This window comes from Leopardus geoffroyi, chromosome B2 (genome assembly GCF_018350155.1).
Source record: "Leopardus geoffroyi isolate Oge1 chromosome B2, O.geoffroyi_Oge1_pat1.0, whole genome shotgun sequence".
Classification (NCBI taxonomy): Eukaryota; Metazoa; Chordata; class Mammalia; order Carnivora; family Felidae; genus Leopardus; species Leopardus geoffroyi.
Window position 1 is genome coordinate 57,477,067 of NC_059332.1, and position 6,082 is coordinate 57,483,148.

Genomic DNA, 6,082 nt, shown 5'->3' on the forward strand with positions numbered 1-6,082 from the left:
CTCATCACCATGTAACAAATGAAAAGACCCTTGGCCAATGTGGTTGAATGGAGTCTCTTATTGTCTTTCAGACTGGGGTCCAGGTCCTTCTCATTCCATTTATTCCTCTGCATATGCCACATGGATTTCTTTCACACAAGTCCTTAGGATGTCACTTCCCTATTTGAGTCTCATTCTGTCTCTGGAAAATTTTCCTTGGTTATAATTGCTCAGTGTTAGCTGAAAATAACAATATGCATCATAATTATGTAGAAAAGCTAAGAACTAAAATTCTGTCTCATAACCTTCCATATTCAGATATAGATACATGCTCTAAGCCAAGATCCCCAATAGGCAGCCCTCATCCATATATTGCCTGCACTGTGCTTCGTTTGACCCATACATTTGTTTGTAAGTTGACTTGGTAGCCCATATTTGGATCAGAAGATTTTTATCCAAATATCTAACCTTTTATGAAAAATCAGAAGATCTGGCAAAGCTTGGCCCATATTCTGACATTCCCACATGACACATCCAGAGCTAAGTGGCAATGCCTCCTTTAGATGCTGCTTCCTTTCTCCAATTCAATCCAATAATAACCACTTTCCATTTTTTCTCTCTAACTCACAAACCCAGTGTGAACTGCCATTTATCATTTATACTTGTGCTGCTGATTTTCTTAGAATACAGAAATATGTCTTTGCATTCATGCCTACATCAAAGGTAGAAAAATGAAACATAGGATTCCTCATAGATTTTGTAAAAAATGAGATAAAAGTATATACTTTGGTGGAAGTAAAAAATCATCCCTACGGGTTTATTCTCTCTCTCTCCCTCTCTCTCTCTCTCTCTCTCTCTCTCTCTCTCTCTCTTTCTCTTTTATGTTTATTTATTTTTGAGAGAAAGAGAGAAAGAGAGAGCAAGTGGGGCAGGGGTAGAGAGAACACAGAATCCGAAGCAGGCTCCAGGCTCTGAGCTGTCAGCACAGAGCCCAATGTGGGGCTCGACTCCACAAACTGGGAGATCATGACGTGAGCTGAAGTTGGACGCTTAACCAACTGAACCACCCAGGCATCCCTATCTCTATAGGTTTAATATAAAGCATGTTTTAAGTTGAAGGCATTCAACTTAGGACATTATTAGAAACTACTATAAGAACTATGACATCTACAAGGAAAAGTCAAGTGTGATGAAATAGAAATAAATAATAATAAAAGGAACTGAGGTTTCAGGGTTTGTTTGGGGTTATAATAATGCTGCTATGATATACATTTACAAAGTGGGCTGTCTTCATTCGTATACCTCATCATACAGCTCCCTACACCCTAAACTCCCACCTTTATTCCCATCCTACCACACTGACTTTTCAGTTTGCAACTTCTGCTCTAAAAGAATAAACCTAGAGGCACCTGGGTGGCTCAGTCAGTTAAGCATCCAACTCTTGATTTCATCTCAGGTCATGATCTCACAGTCCTGAGTTCTGTGCTCTGCTCAGAGTTGGGCTCTATACTGACAGTGTGGATCCTGCTTGGGATTCTTCCCCTCTCTCTGCCCCTCCCCCACTTGCAGTCTCTCTCTCTCTCTCTCTCTCTCTCTCTTTCAAAATAAATAAATAAAATCTTTAAATTAATTGATCAACTGATCTATAAAATGAAGTGACACCCAACTACCTCCTATCAACCCCATGGACCCACCATACTTCTCATCTAAAGATACCATAACATTGTGGTATTTTTCAGGTTACTAATGATTACAAATCATGGAGAAGTCACATGTGTATACTTTCAGATGCCTGGAAAAGCTCAGTGACTTAATGGTGAAACAAAACCTGAGGCATTTATACAACTGGATACTTCAAATAGGTTGGTGGTGAATTTTATCTCCTGTCCTAGACAAGTGAAGAAGCATATGGAAATAAGGACTGAAATATGCTTCAAACTTGGTATAGAGTATTTCAGACTTGATACAGAGTATAGACAAAGGCTGGTTGATATGGCAGCAACACATTTCTAACATTTGGGCTAATGATAGTGAAATAAATCCTTTAAGCACTGATTAGGCAATAAGGAGGAGGAGGAAGAGGCAGTGGCAGTGTAGGCAGCCTGGGAGAAAGTCAAAAAATGTTTTGGGCAGATCAGCATGTAGTCACACACAGTGTTGGGATGCCAGCAGGTCATGCTCAGAACAGTCTGCCCTGGAATCAACTATGAGCCGGGTCTGCCGAAATCCTGGCAGGCCCAAGGAGTGCTGTAATCAAAAGCAGCCCTTCCCAGGACGGAGAGAACAGGTGGTCTGGAGCAAAGTTCAAGCAGGTAGAGTACTAACTCCTTCTGGCTAGCATCATTCAGATAAAGAACATAGTGAAGATCATGGACATTGTTATGTAGATTTATTTATTTATTTATTTATTTATTTATTTATTTATTTATGCTGCTAGATGTAATGAAGACATAAGAGGTAGAGGCTTAAGGAGAGATACTTCACCTAGCAACAAAATCATTAAAAGTTCACTTTGGTGTTATAGTACCACCTCATAATTATATGACTCGTCTGTTGCAAGTTTCCAAACCCGGTTTTTCTTATTCTTGGAAACCCGAGAAGCTCATCATCAAGCCGATGTGACAGAAGTCGCTAGAGCAGTCTGACAAAACCAGGACAGCTCTGGTTAAATCTTAGGGCATAATAAATCACCCCAAAATGTAGCAGCTTAAAACAACCATTTATTGGTTACAATGTGAGGTGTCAGTAATTCAAGCAGGGCTCAGTTGGGTAGTTCTCCTTAGAGACCCTCATACAGTTGAGGTCCAGATATTGGCTGGACTACAATTATTTGAAGGTTCGGCTGGATAGGATGTCCAAGACAGCCAGCAGTTTGCTCTGGCCATCCTCTGAGAGTTCAGCTGTAGCTGTCGACTCAAGCACCTCCATCCTGTCTCTCAGTGTGGTTGGGTCTTCTCACCGCATAGCCTCTGGTTTTGAAGAGTCAGTACCTGAAGAGGAAGAGTCCGAAGGGTGCAAAGAGCAAACAGTCCAACAGACCAAGGAAGAAGCTATAAGGCTTCTGACTTCTGAACCCTGAAAGTCATTCAGTGCCAATGACAGTGTCATTGGCACTGAACTCTGTTGGTCAAGGAAATCACTAAGACTAGTCTGGACTCAATGAATCCCACCATTCTATGAAAGGAGTATCAAAGACTTTGGCACCATCTTTAATCCACCATAAATGCCTTCCCATCATGCTTCTGTAAATCTTCCATAATTGCTTTTTCTACCTTTCTTATGTTATCCATTCCCATTTAAATTTGGAAATGGATATCCTTTACATTAAAGCCATGGCCTTTAATTGAAACCCTTCCTACAAGTCAAGCCTGAAGATACAGAAAACATGTTCTCTATGTTTTGTTTCCAACATTCAATTTGCTGTGTTAAAATACCAAAATTTTTAGAAGCAACATTTCCCATCCACAGTTTGTGACAGGAATGTTATTTTTGAGTTAAATTTAATGTATAGAATTTCAGTTAATCTCCCTTGAAGAAATAATACAAACCGAAGTTTCTTAAGCTTGGGAATCAGGAAAGACAGGCAGTAGACTTGTCTTTGTTACATGTTGTTCTAGTACACTTGGTGTTATGTAGTCTGTTCCTCATTCATCTCAAATTACCTTTATACAATAAAAGCTTATCGTATCACTTTTAATCAAATTCTTTGTCTTTTGTTCTCATATAAAAAGATGTTTCTGATCTCCAAAACCTTAAAAAGAGGAAAAGGATGTTCTTATTTCCCCCAAATGATGAAACTGCTGTATCTTCTTTCCTCGTGGCTAATAAAGCACTCAAAATCCACACCACAAATCAGATGCCTTATTGAAAGGAATTAGAGCTTAACATGGAAATGGAGACTTCCTTTCAAATATGCCTTGGGGGCCCCTGACCTAGACTGTGAAACAAAAAATGTTTTTTATCATGTATGATCTGGTTGTCTTTTTTCATCCTTTTTTGTTTGTTTTTGGTCTTGGGGTGGTAAAAGATTTTTTTAATTTATTTATTTATTTAATTTTTTTTTAAGAATCAGTCAGCAGCTGTTTCTTAAGTTTCTTCAGTATAATTTCTTTTCTACGTTACTGTCATATCCCTCCACCTCCTCCCCCTTCCTCCTCCTTCTCCTCTTCCTCCTCCTCCTCCATATGCTTCTCACATTTTCTTTTCCCTTTTTTTCGTATCCTGTATCCTTGAATTGGATTTCTATTAAAGGTAAATCAAAATAAAAGAGGAAAAACAAAACGTGAAACTTTGTATATCTTTCACTGTAAGGATTTGTGGAATCAAATGTATGGTTCTTCACTAAACCTTAAATTAGGAGAGTTTCAGCTTAGTAGACAGTCATTTAAATTAAACTAAAAAGACTATTTAGAGCAAAGAGAGAGGATTTTAAAAGGTTAGCAGAGTATTAAGCCAAAAGAGATTTAAAATATGTAGTAGGCAATAGGCAAAGCTATAGTGACAGAAAATAGATCAGTGGTTGTCAGGGACTGGGGGAGGGACAATGGGGAATGACTGTTAATGGGTCAGCATTTCTTTTTTGGGTGATGAAAATGTTCTGGTAACAAAGTTCAACTCTTCATCTATTGTTTTTCCTAATACTCCCGTGGACCGTAGGACTTGTTCTAATTTGACAAAATCCTAAATTTCTATCATCAATCTTAAATAGGTTGTGTTACACCATCCTGGTGGGTTTGTGAAAGACAAGTAAGAAAGAAGTGTCTGAGGAACAAAGAGCCAAAAATAATCCCAAACTGAAAGTGCTCATTTTGTTTAGTCATATAAAATTCAGACTGTGTGTAATTTTCATGCAAACCTTTTCCCTGTGTCCTATGTAAATAAAGAGAAGACACTGTTGGAATTATTTCCCTTTGTAAAGAAAATTTGGTTCTTTAACCATCTTCTCTTTGAGCTTGTTTCAAGACATTGTGCTTTATTTTGTTCTGAGGGCAGGGGGATGAGGTTGAGGGAGTATTGCTTGTTTTCTACGGTTAACTTCTATAACCTCTCTATAACTATAGCATTTCTGAAGCTCTAACAGATTGATTAGTGTCCTAGTCTAGACAAAGCTGTTTCCTTCCTCAGAGTCCTCAGAGGACTCTGGTCCTCCTCAGAGTCCCAGAAGTCTCAAAGAAGCCTGCCTGTTGGATTTACATCAATTCAAAGTCAAAACCATCTCCATTTCTGTCTCCTTTTTACTTTCTCCTCCCTAGGAAGTTTTTGACTACCCCCTGCAAGACATTTGCTACCTAACACCTTTCTTGGCCATCTCTGTCCCATCTTGGTCCCTCTGGGATGGCCTCACAAAGCGAAGCAGATTTGTTCTGTCCTTCCTTGTGTAGCCATGTCATTACCATATGAGTGATAGTTTGGTGAACTTTGCACTTACTATTTCTTCTGCAGGGAAATGTCCTTCCTCAGATTTCCACATGGATGCCTCCACGTAACAGACTGGGTTCTCCAAGAAGCTTACTCTGAAACAGCCTTCTGCACACAGGGTGCTTAGGAGGGAATATGTTTGAAATCAACTGTGGAAAGGAGGGAAAGGAAGCTATGTAGGCTTAAACTGCCCCAGGGGGAGACTCTGAAACTAAAATAGCCCATCAGGTAGGTCTTGTTTGGGTTTTTATTTTGAGGCTTTTATACCCCCACACCTTGATCAGTCATTAAACATGGGCCATCCACAGGAAGGATGTGCCCTTGAAAAAGTGGCTTTTTGCAGCTGAAGCAATCCCTGAAAGTTCTGATATTAAAGGCTGTCTGGTGAAAGCTCACTAACAACAGAGGTAGAAATCCTTCCTTGAAGGGGAATCTGGGTGACACATCTCCGCATCCACACATCCCCCGCTTCATGTAGACTCTGTGTGCACCTTAACCTTACCTTCTCCAAGAGGCTTTTCTGCCCATCCTTTGTAAAATATCCCCATTCCTAGACCCTAAACACAACCCCAGACTTCTTTTCCCCTTGCCCTGTTTTATTTCCATTTAACATATTATACATTTAAGTATATATTATCTACACATCACACACACACACACACACACACACACACCACATGCAAGC

The 6,082-nt window shown here is 39.6% G+C and overlaps 1 long non-coding RNA gene across 1 annotated transcript; it reads right to left on the reverse strand.

Annotated features, from left to right (window-relative positions):
• Positions 1-2,679: 2,679 nt before the first annotated feature.
• On the reverse strand, positions 2,680-5,571 carry LOC123609749. Its single transcript, XR_006717952.1, has 2 exons — positions 5,408-5,571; positions 2,680-2,969 (listed from the first exon to the last, which is right to left on the reverse strand). It is a non-coding gene; the product is annotated as an uncharacterized LOC123609749 (long non-coding RNA).
• Positions 5,572-6,082: the final 511 nt, after the last annotated feature.